General features: G+C 35.7%; 1 protein-coding gene across 9 annotated transcripts in view; it reads left to right on the plus strand.

The window, feature by feature from the left end:
- Nucleotides 1-19,341, plus strand: part of eda (ectodysplasin A) — a 65,936-nt gene that overhangs the window by 783 nt on the left and 45,812 nt on the right.

Consider the following 19,341-nt stretch of genomic DNA (forward strand, 5'->3'; position numbering starts at 1 on the left):
GGAACAAAGCAATTGTGCTTGAGTAGAATGTTATCTCCTGAGTGAGGCAAATGATACAATGTGTCATTTTCATAAGTCATAGTAGCTTTTACACATTAAACATCCTTCCACTAAAATAAAACTTAAAAGCAGCAACATAATTTTCTATGCTGTTTTTTTTTTTTTAAACAAAGTGTTGATAACCACAGCCTGCAAACAATTAAGTCACTGCTTTTTTCATAGCACTGTTGCTGATCAAGCTAAAACACTGAAAATTCATAAAAGTAGAAATGATGCAGTTATTGTGATGAGCAAACCCAACAAATTCCATTAATCAGTAATTTTATAGAGTAAACAAATGAGTCATGACATTATTTTAATGTACACATTTAAAACAAAAACTAATCTGGATTTGATTTTATTTTCAAATCTATTATTTGCACGTTGTTTATATTAGTATTTCAATTCCATAAAATAAGGACTGACCCCATTCTGAAGCAATCTGGTTTTAGTGGTAGTGCTCTAGGGCACATGATTTGTTCCTTGTAGAGGTTTGAACCAACAACCATCCATTTCAATATACTACTATGGTCTTTAACCCAGAGGCATGACAACTACTATCAAGTTTATGAGCTGATCTTGATCAGTACCTGGTGCACAATATAGCCTACGATTTAGGTGAGCCTTTGTCTCTCATCCCATTCACATAGTGCGTCAAAAGCCCGGGAGTGACGCTCTTCTCGTAACTGTGAATCGTTCACCTGCAGGGGACATTTGTTCTGGTTAAACAACATCTGTCCTTTTTACGAGCTCTCTTCATCAGACGCACTTTTACTGTCAGGCGGCACAGGTCGCTGTTTATTTAGCCTTGGCTGCGGTTTGGCCCGGACTCGTGTTTGATTCCTTTGGCAAAAGGCCAATCTCGTCGCAGCGTTTCCTGATGTTCACCCCGCAGGGCTGTGCGTTAGTGCTGGATCCAGAGCGCTCAGCTCAGGGATGCGTTTTATTAGACATAACTGGAGTTAGAATTACACTGACAAATTCCTTCAGTGAATGAATGAATCAATCAATGAATAAAGCCAACGTACATCTGTGGCCTCTCTGTAGTGAATGTGAAGGTGCAGAGGCATCTCATCATTGATTCACACAAGAAATAGTCTTCAAAATATAAAAATGCTGTCATCATTAGCTCACTCAAGTTCTTCCAAATCAGTATGAGTTTCCTACATCTGCTGAACACTAAAGAGGATACTTTGAAGAAGGTTGAGTCAAGTGTTTAAAACATTTTTATTTGTTGATTTATTTAACGTGGACATCATAATGACCCTGGACAAAACAAATGCATTTGTTAAAGTGTTAAGCATTGGACGCCTGTTCAAGGGTGGTTTGACATTTAAAAATAAAAAAGAAAAGGAAAATTAAATTAAATAAACACACATACACAACATTATAATTCTTTACATAAAAAGGCTATTTTAAGTGTTCACACATAGCTATTGCTTGATATAAATTTGCACATTTGGCATGCAGAGAGAACCCTGAGCATGGAGATACTCGAGTCTAGAGCTCCCTCCTGGTTATGTAGTATTACAGGGGGGTTGAGATCAGGTAGGTCTTGAGAGCTGGGGTGTGGTGGGATGGGGTGTTCTTCAAAACTAAACATAAGGATGAATGGGTTTATTTAATGAAAGCTAGAATTCATCTGTTTGGTCTAGCAATGATATCTGATTGGGCTAGCACTGATTGTTGATGTGATGCCAGCTGCGATTAATCATATCATGAGCTCCTCTCAAAATTAGTTTATAAAACTTCATAAAACAAAGGCAGCATCATCAAACAAACTGGTTATAGACTATCTGTGCTGTTTTGTTTTTAACCATTTTTTAAGAACCCTACAAACAAACCATTAAGTGAGATTATTCCATAGTTGAATCAATAAAAGGAATTAATTTCAGAACACACATTTAGATATTTTATAATATGAAAAAGCTATTAAATTTAGAAAACTGTGAAATTAAGGATAGCCCTATAGTCCAGAGATCTGGTCTCCGCGTCAGGTCAGGGTGCAACCGTGTAAACACGCATGCGGCGTGGGGAGGCGCTTTCTAAACATGCACAGGAGAATGGCATGAAGGCGAGCAGCTTAATTCATTTCATGTTTTTGTTAACTAATTCTTTAAATACAAGTCTCTTAAGCTCTAAAGGGAAAAAAACAAAAAATAAATTTAAATAAATTTTAGCAGAGACACAACTGCCAGTTCACATTAGTTTTTCAGTTCGGGATTAATTTTAAAGTAGACTAATAGTCCCACAGTAGTCTACACTATAAATAATATTTTTATTTATTATATTTATTATTATTAATATTATTAAAATGAAGCTAAAATTGACAAAATGCAGAACCTTTTTTAATGTTTGCTTCCATTTTGAAATGGCTAAACCTGTGTTAGGCGACGCAGTGGGTAGCACGTTCGCCTCATAGCAAGAAGGTCACTGGTTCGATCCTCGGCTCAGTTGGCGTTTCTGTGTGGAGTTTGCATGTTCTCCCTGCGTTCGCGTGGGTTTCCTCCGGGTTTTCCGGTTTCCCCCACAGTCCAAAGACATGCGGTACAGGTGAATTGGGTAGGCTAATTGTCCATAGTGTATGAGTCTGTGTGTGTGTGGATGTTTCCCAGAAATGGGTTGCGGCTGGAAGGGCATCCGCTGTGTAAAAACTTGCTGGATAAGTTGGCGGTTCATTCCGCTGTGGCAACCCCAGATTAATAAAGGGACTAAGCCGACAAGAAAATGAATGAAGAAACAAAGCTGTGTTAAAAAAAAAAGTAGTTATGAAAAGAAACACCCCATTATGCAGCAGCAGTCAAGTTAGGACACTTAAAAAAATGTCTTTTGAGTTTGAAGATGATCGGCTTGCAAAGTTTAAAGTGTTATAAATGAAATAGGAATATAGTATAATCACACACACACACACAAAAACACTTATGATAGCCTAAAATAAATCTTTATTTTTACCTTTAATTTTTTTTAGGTATTGTTCTGGCCACACTAATGCCTTGAAAGGTAACTAAGTAACACATTTAGCTACTATTTTTTTTAAATGACAATAGATTGTAACATTTAACTTTTTTCCTAACACTGATAGATGATTAGTTGGGTAATGGGCAATACCTGAAGCATGATTAATCAGGTCATGCTAATTTCACTATATTTTTTGCAGTTACAAAAAGTCTATCCGTGAGTTAGCTTGGATGTGTGGCCATAGTTTGATGTCTTTACCTAAAACTTTAAACATTTATGTTATTCAAAATAAAACAGAAAAAAATAAGGAGAATAAAGTAGAAATTAAACCACTCGTTAATCGCTGAAGCCATCCGTCTGCATTTATGTAAACGGTATCGTTGCATAACCTTCATTAATAAAATCAGTAATGGTGAAACTGCATATTATTATTGCTATAAAAAGTATATTACTGCCAAAGTTAATAAATGGCCTAAATAAAAGGAAAAAGAGGGACCAAAATCAGTCACTAGGTCTAGTGCCCCTCTGTGGGATTAAAATGCCCCCTCAGTTATGAAATCCTGGTGCCGGGCCTGATGAGTATTACAGTTTTTGGTGAATTGTGATCTCAATTTAATTTCAATTGATTATCATGCAGCCCTGATGGGGCCGTTCATTCAATAGTACTCGTGTGATGCACAGAGATTTCCCATGAAGGTGATGAAGAGTTTGAGAGAGGAGCTTCAATGAAATCTGAACACAAGCGCTCTCAAGATGTGCACTTAACAATGTTAAAACCAATAAAGTATACCGACCGGTAATGCATCTCGACTCCTGGCTGACAACTTGTATTCAGATCACTGAAAACACATGTTAATACCAGGTGGATACAGGGTCTTAATAAAGTTAAAGTGTATGGAACAAAATCAATCATGTGGCCCTTGACCATGTGAGCTATTTTTGTCCATCAATATGGGATCGACAGTTAAGTTGGAAGGATATGAATATTGTTGGCAGTCATGATTTAACAGTCATCCAAAGCTCACTGATTTTTACCTTGGATCAGATGTGTGTGTGTGTGTTCGAATAGTTGCTGCGTGCATGTGCGTGCATATATGCGTGTTTGTGAGCATTGCACTGATGCGTGTCAGAAGGAGGCGTGTAACCATGACGACTGATTGATGGAAGGAGGCGTGAGTGCGGTTAGTCTGTCAGAATAAAAATGACATGCAAAGAAACCACAGTGCAAGAGAAAGTCTGTGTGTGTGCAATACGACCACTCTGCTGTCATGTTAAAACAGCTATAATTAATGGTGTTTCCCTAGGAAAACAAAAACAACCAAAATCATTTTTGATTTTGTTTTTGGTCTGTTGTATGGTTGACATTGCTGTCTTTGTAGCAATGTACTTGCCAGAGCATTGTGTAAGGATTCACAGTTGTACAATACTGGATATCTGTATGAAATCTAAAGTAAAATTGGTTAAAATAAATGCATATGCATAATCAAATAATACGCTTAACTGGAATGTGTGTGTTATGCACATATTAAAAATGTATCCCCTAAATTGTTAATTGTTTTTAAAAAGCGTAGGGCTGGGCGATATTGTAAAAAAAGACACAATATCATGTTTCATATCATTCAATATCGATAATTACTGAATTTAAAAAAATATTTTTTTTTATTGAATATTACGATTTTATTTAACCACTTTATTGTAATAAAAAAACCTTTATCTTAAACTTAAATAAAATGTTACAAAGTGTATCCAATGGTAAAGGTAGATCAACATCTATAAGGTGTCAATAATAATGATACAGTAAACCTCAATCTCTGTAAAAAAATAAACAAATTATGATAATCAAATCTGAGCTTTCAAGTAAAGAAACTAACTATCATTATTCAAATACATATTGTAACATTACAAATTGTAAAGTTGGATGACTACATTACGCATATGCTAAAAAACATTTTCAGATGGGGGGCTAGTGGCTGAAATGCACAAGAAAAGAAACCAAAAAGCCACTCTGATGATGCTTAATATATCATTTACAGCATGATTTCAGCGGCTGAACAACACTTCTGTGCATATAACCCGTTCATTATACAACAAAATCTACATCAACTTTTTGTGACTAAAATAGTTTTAAAACAAAACATTACCTGTCTAACAGAAATACTTCAGCCATGGTGTCGTCCTTCCTCAAGCGTTCAAAAGTAACTCCCAATATTGATTCAGAATTTAAAAAAAAAATTTATCAGCATTTGATTTTACAGCTGTGTTAGTTCTACTTACACTTACAGTTCTACTTAGATGATTTACAATGCACTCGTGGAATTTGGGAAAGTTTTTTTTTTCAACTGTATGTACCTAGAAAATGTGCCTACGTCACCTGTGGGTGTCGTGCAAGTCACGCGCCTTCATTGACCTCTTATGGCCCAAGCTGTTTTTTAACATCCATTTTTTATTTCTCTTTGCTGTTTGGGCATATTGGAACCTAATTATAATAAAACCTAAGTATCATCTTTTGATATGATGTACTTTTTAGAGGAAAATGATGTCCATGTATTTGGACTGGTGGTCCGAATTTTCATAAAACACAATAAAGTCACCTTTGTGTAATAGAATGAAAAACTCTTTATTTTTGCCTTAAACACAACAGTTTTTTCCTGACTGTTTTTTAATGCATCAATAACATATACACACATATTTTTAAGATGTTTCTGACAATCAGTAAACTAGACTAGACAGTTAAAATAGGGTTTGGGACATTTCATATGCTGCAAAACAGTTGCAGGATGACACTGTATGTCTGTAACTAAATATAAAACACAAGACATAAGAGCTAAAATGTGCTGTCCACATATGTGGCCACTAAGCCCATTGAGGTTAAAAGGACAAACTTACACCCTAAGCTTATTGGCATTGCTTCCAAATTGTGTGCTTAGCAGTCAAATTGTAATAAAACTATAGCGCTTCATACCGAAACTTCATACTGAATTTTTTTTATCGATATTGACAATGGTGTTCGGTCAATAAATACCGAAATACATATCAGCTTTTTCTTCCTTCCTTTTTCTTGTGTGTGTGTGTGTGTGTGTGAGAGAGAGAGAGAGAGAGAGAGTATGGGAAAACGCAAGGAATATTTTCCCCATCAACCTCTCTCTTTCTCTCTCAGGCATTATGGCATGTGGCCAGATCTCAGTGTGAGCTCTCTAATGCACACACACACTATTCCTTATTAAGCTTTGTAGGTATGGGATTCCTCCTCGACAGGATATTACATTAATGGATGGAGTCAGCCACACTCTAATTACTCTCCATTGAACTATTTACCGCTGTAACTAATACACACACACACACACACACACACACACAAGTTTCTCACGTGCACTTAGTGTGTTTGCCCGAGTCCTTTGTCCTTTGAGTTAGCAGTGAGGAGTTAGCAGTAAGGAATGCACTTGATCAACATCTTAGATCTGATATAGTGTTAGCCATATATCCCAGAGCGCTACACTGTCTGACTGATTGCAGAAGTGTGTGTGTGTGTGTGCTAATGAGGGATCTAAGAGCGGGTTCACCTCAGCCAAACAGGTGTTAGAGAGCTGTGCTCTGAAGAAACAGAATGTTTGCATGACTTTAATGGCTTTACTTTAAACAGCTGGATCTATTTAAGAAGTCTCAGACAACAGCCAACACACAGATGTGTGTGTGTGTGTGTGTGTGTGTGTGTGTGTGTGTGTGTGTGTGTGTGTGTGTGTGTGTAGGTTTGGGAAACAAAGCTTTAAAATTACACATTACAGCGGCTTAATGATTGGATGGATGGATTTGATGGATGATTGTGTAGATGGATCACTGAATCAAGCTGACTGACTACAGTAGGTCACACACTTGAAGGCCATTTTTAAGGTTCAGATAAGCAAGACATATGAATTTTTTAACTAGATAGAAAAGCAATGATTAGATAGATGGCAACGTAACTCATTTTTTCAGTGTTGGAAAGTAGAGTAGAGATATTTAAATATAGATCAAAATTCTCCCACTTTTTTTTTTTGTCCTAACCAACACCTAAAATTTATTTTTTAGAAACGGCTTCTATTTCTTGGAGCTGAACAACAGAACTATGACAATTATCACCTCAGGTGCTTTATTCAGTGTTAAATGCTAATAATGTGAGTTTGAATGCTTTTTTTTTTTTTACATTTATGGCCATCCTACTGAAAGCAGAAGCAGATAGTTCACCTCAGAACTTCTATTTGAAATTAAAACTATTTGAAATTAAACTTTAGAACTGACTTAGTGTAAACCAACACACATCAGTGATACAGCATGTACTTTTAACCATGTTAAAAAGGGTTAATATGTATTAATTAGATTATAAACCTTACAATTTTGTGAGTTAGTGCATATTCTGTGCTTCTGAATGGCTGTATTTAAATTTCTGTCATGTTTCGTCTTATGCAAAGTTGCAAAAAGCCAATTTGCTTATCACTGCAAATTTCGTCACGGGACACAGGGTTAAATGTAACTTGCTCGCCTAATGTTTATGTTCCTAATACTTATATTATTTGCTAATTAATAACTACCTCATGTGGATCTTCTACTACTGTAAGTCTACTACTGTCCACTGGAGGTCGCATTTCAGTTGTGGATGCATGCTTTGAGAGCCTTCCTGACTGAATGAATGAAATGCATGATTTTCCGACAAGGCAACCTGGGGTGCTGAAATATAATCGGCTAAACATGCATTGGGTGGGTTAAATGACCAAAACAAAAACAGATGTTCGAGCACGTAACGCACATTTTCAATATAGATTATCTAACTTCAGCATTGTTTTTCAGGTAAACAAGAATGTTCACTTGGCACAAATATCTGCAAACATATAATGGCATTTTCATGGTTAAGAAGAGTCAAAAACGAGTCAATCGCGATTTAAAACATTGAGATTAGCTAATCGCAAAAGCACTGACTGTAATATCAAGTATATTTGTATTATTTAATTTTCCCTGGCCCAGAGCAAATGGGTGACTGGCGTCTGTGTGTAATAGTCTTAAGCCTGGTTTATTCTTCTCGGTCGAGTGATCGGTGTGATCCACGGCGCATGTCTTGGGTGTAGTTGTGCATTTATACATCTGCGCACTGTTTGTGTTGCTCTGCAATAACACTTCCAAAACACTAGCTGGCAGTAAGGTTTTTATGTTCCTCTGTGTCGAGTTTCTTAGCTGGTGATTTGTTTTTTCTAAACACTACCTTAATGTAGAAGTAGCTCAAACTCACTATTTTAAGACAGGAACCAGTGGACTGGCAAAAACTTGACTGTGCGCGTCAGCGATGACCACAGCGAGGCCTACGCGACCACGTGCAGCCTACGCCGGAGCATAGGTGTGTGCTTGAGACAGAAGTATAGATCAGCCTTTACTGGCCAGTTGAGTAAGCACAATTGAGTGATGAGTGTCTTGCTAAGAAGTCAGCTGAAAGTATTGCCAGTGACACTTAATCTAGTAGCAAGCAACAGCAGAATACACTTTTGGAGTTGCTTCAGCCATGTTAGTTTGCTGAGTGTTCTGTATATTTATAATCATTATTTTTTGTTTTTATAATAAGCTATCTAAAATACATAGCTACAATAAGCTATATCTTCCTAAATTGAGTTCAAATTTGTTACAGAGAGGTAAGGTCTTTTTATTTGTTTTCACTGTTTGCTCTAAAGAAAAATTAGTGTTTCATTTCTAAATATTTAAAAATAAATTTGAAAAAGTGTTTAAGTATGTTAATATCTTTTCAGTTCCTTTTTTAACTAACATTACGAAACAGATTAAGCTATGATACAGATTATTAAGGTGAAGCTTGACTACAAAATTAAATCACAGATCAAATCAAAATCAATCGCAATATCTGTCAAAAAAAATCGCAATTACACATTTTCCCCAAATCGCACAGCCCTATCGAGATATAGATTTGAAGTCAGAATTATTAGCCCCCCTGAATAATTAGCCCCACTATTTTTTCCCCCAATTTTTGTTTAATGGAGAGAAGATTTTTTTTTCAACACATTTCTAGATATAACAGTGTTAATAACTAATTTCTAATAACTGATTTATTTGATCTTTGCCTTAATGACATAATATTAGACTAGATATTTTTCAAGACTTTTCAACACTTTTATACAGCTTAACGTGAAATTAACGCTTAAAGGCTGAACTAGGTTAATTAGGTTAACTAGGCAGGTTAGGGTAATTAGGCAAGCTATTGTATAATGATGGTTCGTTCTTTAGACTATCGAAAAAAATATATAGCTTAAAGTGGCTAATAATTTTGACCTTAAAATGGTTTTAAAATAATTAAAAACTGCTTTTATCCTAGCCGAAATAAAAACAAATAAGACTTTCTCCAGAAGAAAAAATAAATTCAGACATGCTGTGAAACTTTCCTTGCTCTGTTAAACATCATCTGGGAATTATTTAAAAAAAGAAAAAAAGATTGAAAGCAGGGCTAATAATTCTGTATATAATATACATTCTCCCAGAATGTTATTTTTCTTTCAATTAGTAAATCAATTAATAATCACAGTCCTGTTTCTGATACTATTTTTGGTCAGTGTGTGGTGAGGACCTGTCAATTCCAGATATCATAGGCAGTTGCTTACAATCTCTGACCCTTCGAACAGGCCTAGCCACCTCAAAAACAACTGGAAACAGCTTATTGGCCTCTCCCTCAATAAATAAAGCTTTTAAAATTGAAAAAGGTTTTCATTGTGATTAATGGCGGCTTATATTGGTTGTGACTGGAGTCTGAGCACACGGCCCCATTTTCATCACGACTGTCCCCAAGTAACCCAGCGTGTGCGTCTGCTGTCCTGTGGGTGTTTGTTTGCTTGTCCGTGTCAGTCTATAAAAGCCTGTGTGTGTATGTCTGACGTTGTGCTTATAATAACACCCATTATTCTAGTCCCGCTTTAGCATTTGTGGAGGAATGCTCAGTCTTTCTGTTGTGGCGTGCGTATGTGCGCATAAGTGTCTGTATCTGTTAATATTGTATTTTGTCTCTGTTGTGGTGCTTTCAACTTTTTACAGCGGTTTGTGTTTCCTGGTGATTTCCGTCCTTGTTGACATCAGTGTGAGAGTGTGTGTGTGTGTGTGTGTCTTTTTTGAATCCTAAACCAGTTGAATTCACCCTTGAGGTTCCATGATTGAGCGTTCCAGACAAACATCATTGTCTGCAACCAGGCTGCAATCTGTCATTAAGCTACGAGGTCAAAAGGCCATGCGTGAGTGTGTGTATATTTTGACAAGGCCTCCTGTTATCACTCCATTGTAATGACTCTTCTGAATAAAAGCAGTTTAGATGTTGTCCGTTAAATTAATTTGAGCACAGCTGGGTGGGTGCATTTGATCATCTGTTGCCTTTTAGGGAACCTCCGTCCATTTGGAGAGGTAGAGAGGGGGAAAGAGAAGGGAAGATGAGTGAAAGCTTGACTAAACAGGACAATCTATCTCAGTGTGTGTGATATGCGAACCTCCCTGTGGTTTGAGATGAGAGCAGAGGCTTGTGTTGTTTTTGGAGTCATTACCAGCATATTCTTGATGGTCCTCTGAGAATCGTATGAAATGTTGTTCTCAATAATGTAATCCATGTGTGATAACATGCTCCTAATCTAAACCTGCTCTAATCTGGATGTGTGGACGACGTGCACATCTGTACGGGGTGTGTGTGGAAAGAGCCCGATCCAGATGAGGCTGGAGTAAGAGTGATGAAGGTGGCATCCATAATTATAGACATGTTCATTTATTTATAGTGCTTTCCAAACCTCCATTCTAATTTCTTGATTAGTGTTTTTATTCTCTCCCATGAAGCGTCTCAATCTGTTGACCAAATTCCATTAAGAACCAGAATTTTCATTATTCACTTATAGACATAGATATTCAATAGTTCAATACGGTGATGATGAACATTAACTATCGTGGGCGCTTAAAGTACGTTGAATAAATATGTATTGTTCAAAATTTTGTGTATTTTTTGGGGATTTTCAAATTGTTATGTATGATTTTTTTCAGCACCAAAGGCTTGGAGACATAATAAGCAATGTTTTTATTTTAATCTGCCCTACAGCATTGAAAATTCTATGACTATTTATAGGCCTTTTGTTCGTTACCTCCATTTGTTTTCATAATTATTCATTTATTCATTTTTCTTTTTGGCTAAGTCCCTTTATTAATCTGGGGTCACCACAGATTATCCAGCACATGTTTTACACAGCGGATCCCCTTCCATATGCAACCCATCTCTGGGAAACATCCATACACTCTCATTCACACACATACACTACGGACAATTTAGCCTATACCCAATTCACCTGTACCGCATGTCTTTGAACTGTGGGGGAAACCGAAGCACCTGCAAACTCCACACAGAAACGCAAACTGACCCAGCCGAGGGTTGAACCTTCTCGCTGTGAGGTGGCAGCACTACCTACTGCGCCACTGGCATTTCTGTGTGAAGCTTGCATGTTCTCCCCGCATTTGCATGTGTTTCCTCCGGGTGCTCCGGTTTCCCTCACAAGTAAGTTAAATTGTTCGTAGTGTATGTGTGTGAATGTGTATGGTTGTTTCCCAGTGATGGGTTGCAGCTGGAAGCACATCTGCTGTGTAAAACATATGCTGGATAAATTGGTGGTTCATTAATCTTGACGACCCTAGATTAATAAGGGGACTAAGCCGAAAGGAAAATGAAGGAATGATATATATATATATATATACTAAATAGCTGAAGATTTTATCACAAAAAAATACAATACAATATTATATATATATATATATATATATATATATATATATATATATATATATATATATATATATATATATATATATATATATATATATATATATATACACACACACACACACACACACACACACACACACACACAGTTGAAACTAAATTATTAGCCCCTTTGATTTTTTTTTATTTATTTGTTTAAATATTTCCCAAATTATGTTTTAACAGAGCAAGGAATTTTTCACAGTATATCTGATAAAAAAAAAAAATCTGGAGAAAGTCTTATTTGTTCTATTTTGGCTAGAATAAAAACAGTATTTAATTTTTTTAAAAACATTTTAAGGTCAAAATTATTAGCCCCTTTCAGCTATAAATGTTTTCGATAGTATACAGAACAAACCATCATTATACAATAACTTGCCTAATTACCCTAACCTGCCTAGTTAACCTATTTAACCTAGTTAACCCAATTAAGCCTTTAAATGTCACTTTAAGCTGTATAGAAGTGTCTTGAAAAATATCTAGTCAAATATTATTTACTGTCATCATGGCAAAGATAAAATAAATCAGTTATAAGAAATAAGTTATTAAATCTATTATGTTTAGAGCAGGTAAGTCAAAGGTAACTCAGGCAATTTGAGTTAACCGATTAAAACAAACCATTTAAGTTCGAAAGCTATTTCCCATTGGGTTCTGTGAACTTGCTCTATTTGAGCAAATGAAGCAATTTGAGCATAGTAAAACACAATAAATGAAGAGAACTCAAACCAGCTAAGTACTGTAAAACCCAATATGTTAAGACAACTCAAACCGTTTGAGGAAACTGATTACTACAAAACTTATTATTAAATTATGTTTTTTTTTAATGGCGAATTACTTCAGAGATGCATTTTTGTAGTCTTCTATATCAACTTTGATTACAAAATTTGCTTTCATCATTCTTGCTTTGGTTTTCAGGGTGCAAAATCTTGGTCCACCATTATCAGGTGTGTTAATCCTCTTACTTTTGCAGTTTAGCTTCAACCCTAATTACTTATTCAAATTATTTATTCACCCTTCTCTTAATAACAGACACGTCTCATTAATAATTTTGTGGTTCTACAATAATCTGGCAATGTAAATGAAGAAAATTATGCAAATGTGAAAAAGTGTGACTGTTGGCTGTACAATAGCAGCATCTTCACTGTGAATTATCCATTCTCACTGTCATGATTCAAAATCCCTGTTTTGTTGTGTCATAATTTTTTATTTGTTCTCCTTTTTGTCATTTGTCACCTTGATTTTTTCATTCTTCCACTTTCATTGTCTCTTTGTTTTACTTCCTGTTTGTCGTACTTTGCTTTGTGTTGTATGGTTTAAGATTGTGATTTATTTCAGCGTTTACGTTACTTTAAGTTATTGTTTTGTCAAATAGACATTATCTATACTCACATGGAACCATCTCTCACCTTTTACCTTTTATCAAATTCAAGGCATGTAAAAAAAAACTCTGATTTATTTAGAAAAATTGTAGACTTTGGCAATTCGATAAAGGGATTATGACAAAATGTGTTTTTGATTTAACTCGTTTGATAGATGCTTGGCCAAAGCAAATGGCAGAATTGGAAAGTGTCAGTGTCATAAGTGTTATATTGGCTGATCAGTGACATTTTTATAATTCAAGGTCAGCTGGTTTTATTTTTTTTTTCTTGGCTAGTATGTTTGAACTTTGGTTCCCCTTGATTAATAATAGACTATTGTGTTTTTCTTTTAAAATGCATAAGGTTTGTTACAATTATGCTCAACACAAACTCGACTTTGTTTATTTTTATTTTAGTGGCTAATGTGCATAAACTTGGTCTTATTGGTCTCATTGGTACATTTTAGTATGATTTGCTCATCTGGGCTTTAGGGGTGGGGGTTGGGGGCTTGCCTCCTTTTAAAAATCCTATATTTTCATAATAAATCATATTCATGTGAATTAGCCGCTTTACTAATAATATGTAAAACAGCTACGTTACCATGTAAGAATGGGCTGTTACATCTGATGTCCTCACTATAACCTGAAACAACGAAGGGTTTTAAAATGCCATTTTAGTTTGGAAATGCTGTGTTTTTGTTTTTTGTTTTTTCAGTAAAATGCAAACTTTTTGTTTACTGATTTGTCAAGTGCTTTTTATGACCATTACACAGACCGTGAACTGTAAGCACAGATGACAGCAAAATATCCACATGTCCAGTTAACATAAATGGTCATGTATCTTTCATTTTAGGCTCTATTGTGTGGATGAAAATTGCTTTTTCTGAAATGCAATCAAAACTCCAGTCTGGACAAGGCGTATTTCAGTTAAAATGCTATTAACCAGCTAAGCTTTTACTGTCTTTTTTTATTCTATTACTGTATTTGTTTAACGGTTATGTTAAATAGTACAATGGCAAATGCAAAAAATGCTAAGTTAAAAGGATGCTTTGCATACCCATAAAATGTTTAATACCACAGATGGAAAAATCAGGCTCACACTACAGGAGCTTTTGAATCATAACTGAGGAGGACATTTCTCTCATATCTGAAGAATACACACTGCACAATTCAAAACAATCTTGGCTGTCTACAAGACTTTATTTTGATTATCATGCCAGAGGGAGCACCTCACAAGACTCTCATTGATGTTCAGTTAATGTCTACAAATACATTTAGTAAATGCAAAACTCGATTTCTTCCCAGGTCTTCTCTTTGTCCTTACAGTTTCGGCACATTATTCAGGCAGTCGTGTAGTTGCCAAATTTCCCCAAGCATTTCCTCCATCGCTGCTGCCCAACAGCAGTTTAAGATTTGATCTTTAAAGCCTCACATTACCAGATAATCTAGGCCAAACATTGAAACCAACTGAGGTCCTGGACAAGATCTTTTCTCAGATTGTCGGGAGGGGTAAATGAGGGATAAATTGGCCTAAAACTCCTCTAGTGTGAGCTCGGCTTTAGGCAAATTCAGCTATCTGATCTTTTGAAGTGTCCATTTCATGGCTGCAATTTATTTTACTGTACACGACTGTGTATGTAACGTGTGCTTATGTAAAAAAAAAAAAAAACACTAGGTTATATAAGGTAACTTGGGTCAAGGTTATGATCAAGGGTGGGTTTTCCTTATTAGAGTTATAACTCTGTTTATGTAATAACTATGATTAGTACATTGCAAATAAATGTGAAACAGGAAAAGTGGTACTCATTTTTATCCTGAACGTGTGTATGATAGTCAGTTGTCTGAATTGGAGAGTTTGTCTGCCATTAAATGTGCATGCTTAAACAGCTTTAAAACTTCCAGCTTTCCACAATCTCATACATTGTACTTTATGAATAATCAGCAATGCCTGTTTTTCATTGATATTATGACTTTCAGTGAGGTGTGCACAGAGGAAAACCATATTAAGGAGTGCAGTTATGGTTTTAGTGGTTGTCTTTTTATTATATTACCTAAATGTTAAAAAAAATATATATATATATATATATATATATATATATATATATATATATATATATATATATATATATATATATATATATATATATATATATATATATATTTGAAAAAAAGTCACTTTAAAACATTTGATTAAAGTATAATGATGTGACTGCATTCAAAAAATAATATTTTATTGATTGTTATAATAATTAATTATTTAAAATAAAGTAAATGGTTAAACTTTTCTTTGTCTTAGCAGTTCTTGTTATAAAATCTGCTGTTTTATTACATTTTACATTTTTGAGCCAAATCTCAAAACTGTTCTATGATTGAATACATAGAAACATAGAAACTTTATACATTTTGTCTGAAAACCATGTCCTGTGGTGTGATGCTATATGCTAATTATAAATTGGAAATTTCAAGGAAAACATCGTAAGACCCCATTGAAGATTCTGTGATTGAAGCCCCCCTTGAAGCTTATGATGTGCACCTGTTGTCTCAGATTTTTATGGAACCACTTTGAATTGATTGGGGTTTTTTTTCTTCTTCTTTAGTGTAACACCCCATTTAAAAAAATATCCAGCAAGTCCGACAAGCCATTGAGAAACAAATTTGTTCATAATTTTATTAAAAATAAATATGTCTAAATGAAGATAGGTGTCCAACAATGAAGATAATTCACTGTCACACTGTTATATAATAGTAATAGTACTAGTATATAATAATAATAGTTGTTTTTCTTAAGTCCTGCTTTCACACCAAATGGTACAGTTCAGCAAAAAGTAAAAAATAGTGAATGAATTGATAAAATTAGTGACTGCTTCTATTTCTTGAACATCAGACTTCAAACTACATACAGATATTTTACCAAAAAAAGCATTTTACTGCCTATTTAACTGCCCTTATATTATTTTATAAATTATTATTTCTTTATAAAGATCTCATCGACCACCCTGCTCTTAAAAAAAGGCATAAGTCAGTAAAAAGCCTAATTTTTTAAATTAGCATTTTACTTGGGGCCTCAGTAAGCATTCCGTTCATAGCTGGACCGCCTCCTGAGATGGTCATTTTAGCATAGCTTAAGGAAATTAGTGTAAATGTAATGGCTGACCTTTTGCTATAAAAACACTGTGTGCTTTGCTCGGGGCCTCACTTACATGATCATGAATCTGTTCTGTTGAACTATATGCTGTTTTACATGCGGTGACATTTGAGTTAGGCTGACGGTAATGATATGAATCTGAATACAGATGGCATGGCCCTTTATCATTATAGCGCTGGTTTATGACTGCTTTGATGATTGCTCATGTTTTTTTCTGACTAGACCCATGACTTGCGTCATACATCTTGCAAGACTGCGAAAATTATTGTGAATTTGGAGAATCTGGATTTTCCTTTGCTCTGTAAGACAATATGGCTTAATTCTGTTATAAAACAAGAGAAACTGGTTGGTTTTCAAATAGAAGTTATTCGCAATAGAAGTGTCGTCATCCGTTTGATAAAGAAATCATGATGTCCCGTTTCCTAAGTGGTTTTGGATTGGGTGAAATCAAAAACTGATGTGCTAACAGTAAGTTTATAAACCCGTTTATAAAATACATGCACACCAAGCATTGTCTGTCTATCTTCATTTAGGTCTTTCTTTCCCTCTTTCTCGCCTTCTTTCTTGCGTTCGCTCCTTCGATCCCAAAGTTATATGCTGATTTGAATGGCCGTCAAGCTGTTGAGCAGATGTCGCGCTCTCTCTCTTTCTCGCTCACTCAATAGCCCCTCTATCTCTTGCTCTCTTTGTTTCATGTGGTTTGTGGTTTGTCCCAAATTGGAATTGTTTAAAAGCCACAACACAGAGCCCTTTACACCAGGCAAAGCAGAGGAGGGGGGGAACAAAGCCAACGAGAGAGAGAATAAATCAAGCGAGCAGGTGGAGAAGAGTATGTGCCAAATTGCAGACAGGTGCGGCCCAGTCTCAACACCAAACCCTCGAAACTATCACCAAACGTAAACCCAGTGTCCTCGCACATAAAATAATAACAGCTTGATCAGTTCTGCTGTTTCTGACCACTTTACTAGCCTGCAATGGCATCAAGTCAAGGGTCAGATTCAGAACAGCCACCGTCTGATTGGAGGACGCACATAGAAATGTCTGTTACTGGTTCATTTTGGGGGCTTTAGTTTGCTCTCTGTGATTGGTTGGTGAAGTGATGCCTGTTGGCACTTTTCTTTCAAGTTGATTATATAGAAAAAATGTATAATGGAAAAGTTTAAAGCATTATCCCTGAGGTCCCCCGTGTCCCACTATGTCTCAAGAGAAAAGAATGTTTCTTTCTTTTTTTTAAGGTGTTTTAATGAAGCCTTTAAAGGCTGACATTAACAACACTGAATCTATTGAAAAGGTGGAGCAGTGACTCCAGCGCTGAACAAGATGTTGAACACGTTCCAGCACATGTGTGCTCGCGTATGTGCCTGATTGTGTGCATACATTTCTCTTTAAAGGCACTAGATCACATGTTAAATTAATGTTTGTTCTAAAAAGCCAGACTGATGATGGTGTGAATCTGTGAGTAATCACGATAGCCAAAGCTGTGTGTGTTTGTGGGTGGGTGGGTGTTTGGAGCAGAAATCATCTGGCATGTTTAAAAAGTGTCCTGGAGAAGCAAATGAGTGACATATCCAAAATTATATATTCATAAATAAAGTGTGTCTATGCTGTTGAGACATACTTTTGTATGTGGCAATATCAGCCTTTGTTTCTCTTTAATGAAATAGTTGACTCAAAAATTCTGTCTTTACATGTTTTTTCATGTTGTTCCAAACCCGTACAAACATCTTTTTTTCTCACTGGAGCGCAAAAGAAGACAATCAAACTGTCCTTGTTGACTTTTTACTCTTTTTGACTTTTGTCCTATTGTATGTTTTGTTTTTGTGAAAAACAGACTGAAAAGTCCTTTAATTCAGCTGTAGATTTATTCATTCATTCAGTTTTGCAGACTGACTGTTGTTTTATTGAATGTGACTAAATGAAAGATTTATTTCATTCACAAATCAAACATCATTACCCTCAAAAAAGAGGTCTGCTCAGGACTGTTCTTATAGGTGAATTACCAGTTTGAAAACATTCAGGATGCATGGGCATTGAGGCTGGCGAAAAAAAAAAGAAAAAGAAAAAAAAACGAGAGCACTAGCATTTACAGTGAGGGAATGACATACGATGTATATATATATATATTATTTACATAATGCTTTCAGCATATTATAACAGTTTGTCACCCAGTGATAAGCACAGTTATTCTGCTAAATTAACGTTAAAGTGAGCAGCATTCGTCTGACAGGTCCATTTGCGATAGCACCCTCCCAAACGTGTTCAGCCCAAAATATACAACTATCTCATTGAAACTCCAAGTGATTTTGCAAGAGAGAAGTTAAAGGCTCACAAGTCTTTGGATGCCTACAATGTTGTTCTATGTGGTCATGTGCAAGAAAGAATGTTCCATGATTACCAGATTCAAAACATTGTAGTGCTAAGAACCGAGGTTCTGCCTAGCCAAAGACAAGGAAAGAAGACGAAACTGTACAAGGCCTGGGTAATCATCAACAAGCAAAACAACTGCATTCTGACAGCGGACTGCAATGTACGGCAGGGTATGTGAACTTACATTTTTACTTTTCATTCTAAATATTCAGTCGCTGTAGTTTAATCAACCATATGTAACTGTTTTAGCTGAAATCATTGCTGTAATCAAAAACGAGTAATGTGTATGATTCAGCATAGCGTGAACTTACCTGATATAAAATGAGAACTGCAGAGTCAAGCATTTTTAATTAGGTCCTCACTCCATTCAGCTCTTCTGATGGCTGTTAGCCAAAGACGTCTGCGGTTGGCATTTAAAGCAGTGTGGTGTATGGTAAAGTTGAAGTTTTCTACTGTTGGACTTTCGATTTTGGCATACCGAACAGCACAACATGTTTGCAATTGCAACCGGCCTTTTTTTTGCAACCGGTATGTGAGGTTGAACCACGTCAGAAGAATGTCATGTGTGACATTGGTTGGTAATTCCCCTATAGTTCCGCACCCGTGAGGTTTTATTCCACACCTGATTGATCCCGCTGTATATTAAGTCTTTGTTCTCCCGCTACCCGCTTACAA

Source organism: Danio rerio, chromosome 5 (genome assembly GCF_052040795.2).
Source record: "Danio rerio strain M-AB ecotype USA chromosome 5, GRCz13ab, whole genome shotgun sequence".
In the NCBI taxonomy this organism is placed as follows: Eukaryota; Metazoa; Chordata; class Actinopteri; order Cypriniformes; family Danionidae; genus Danio; species Danio rerio.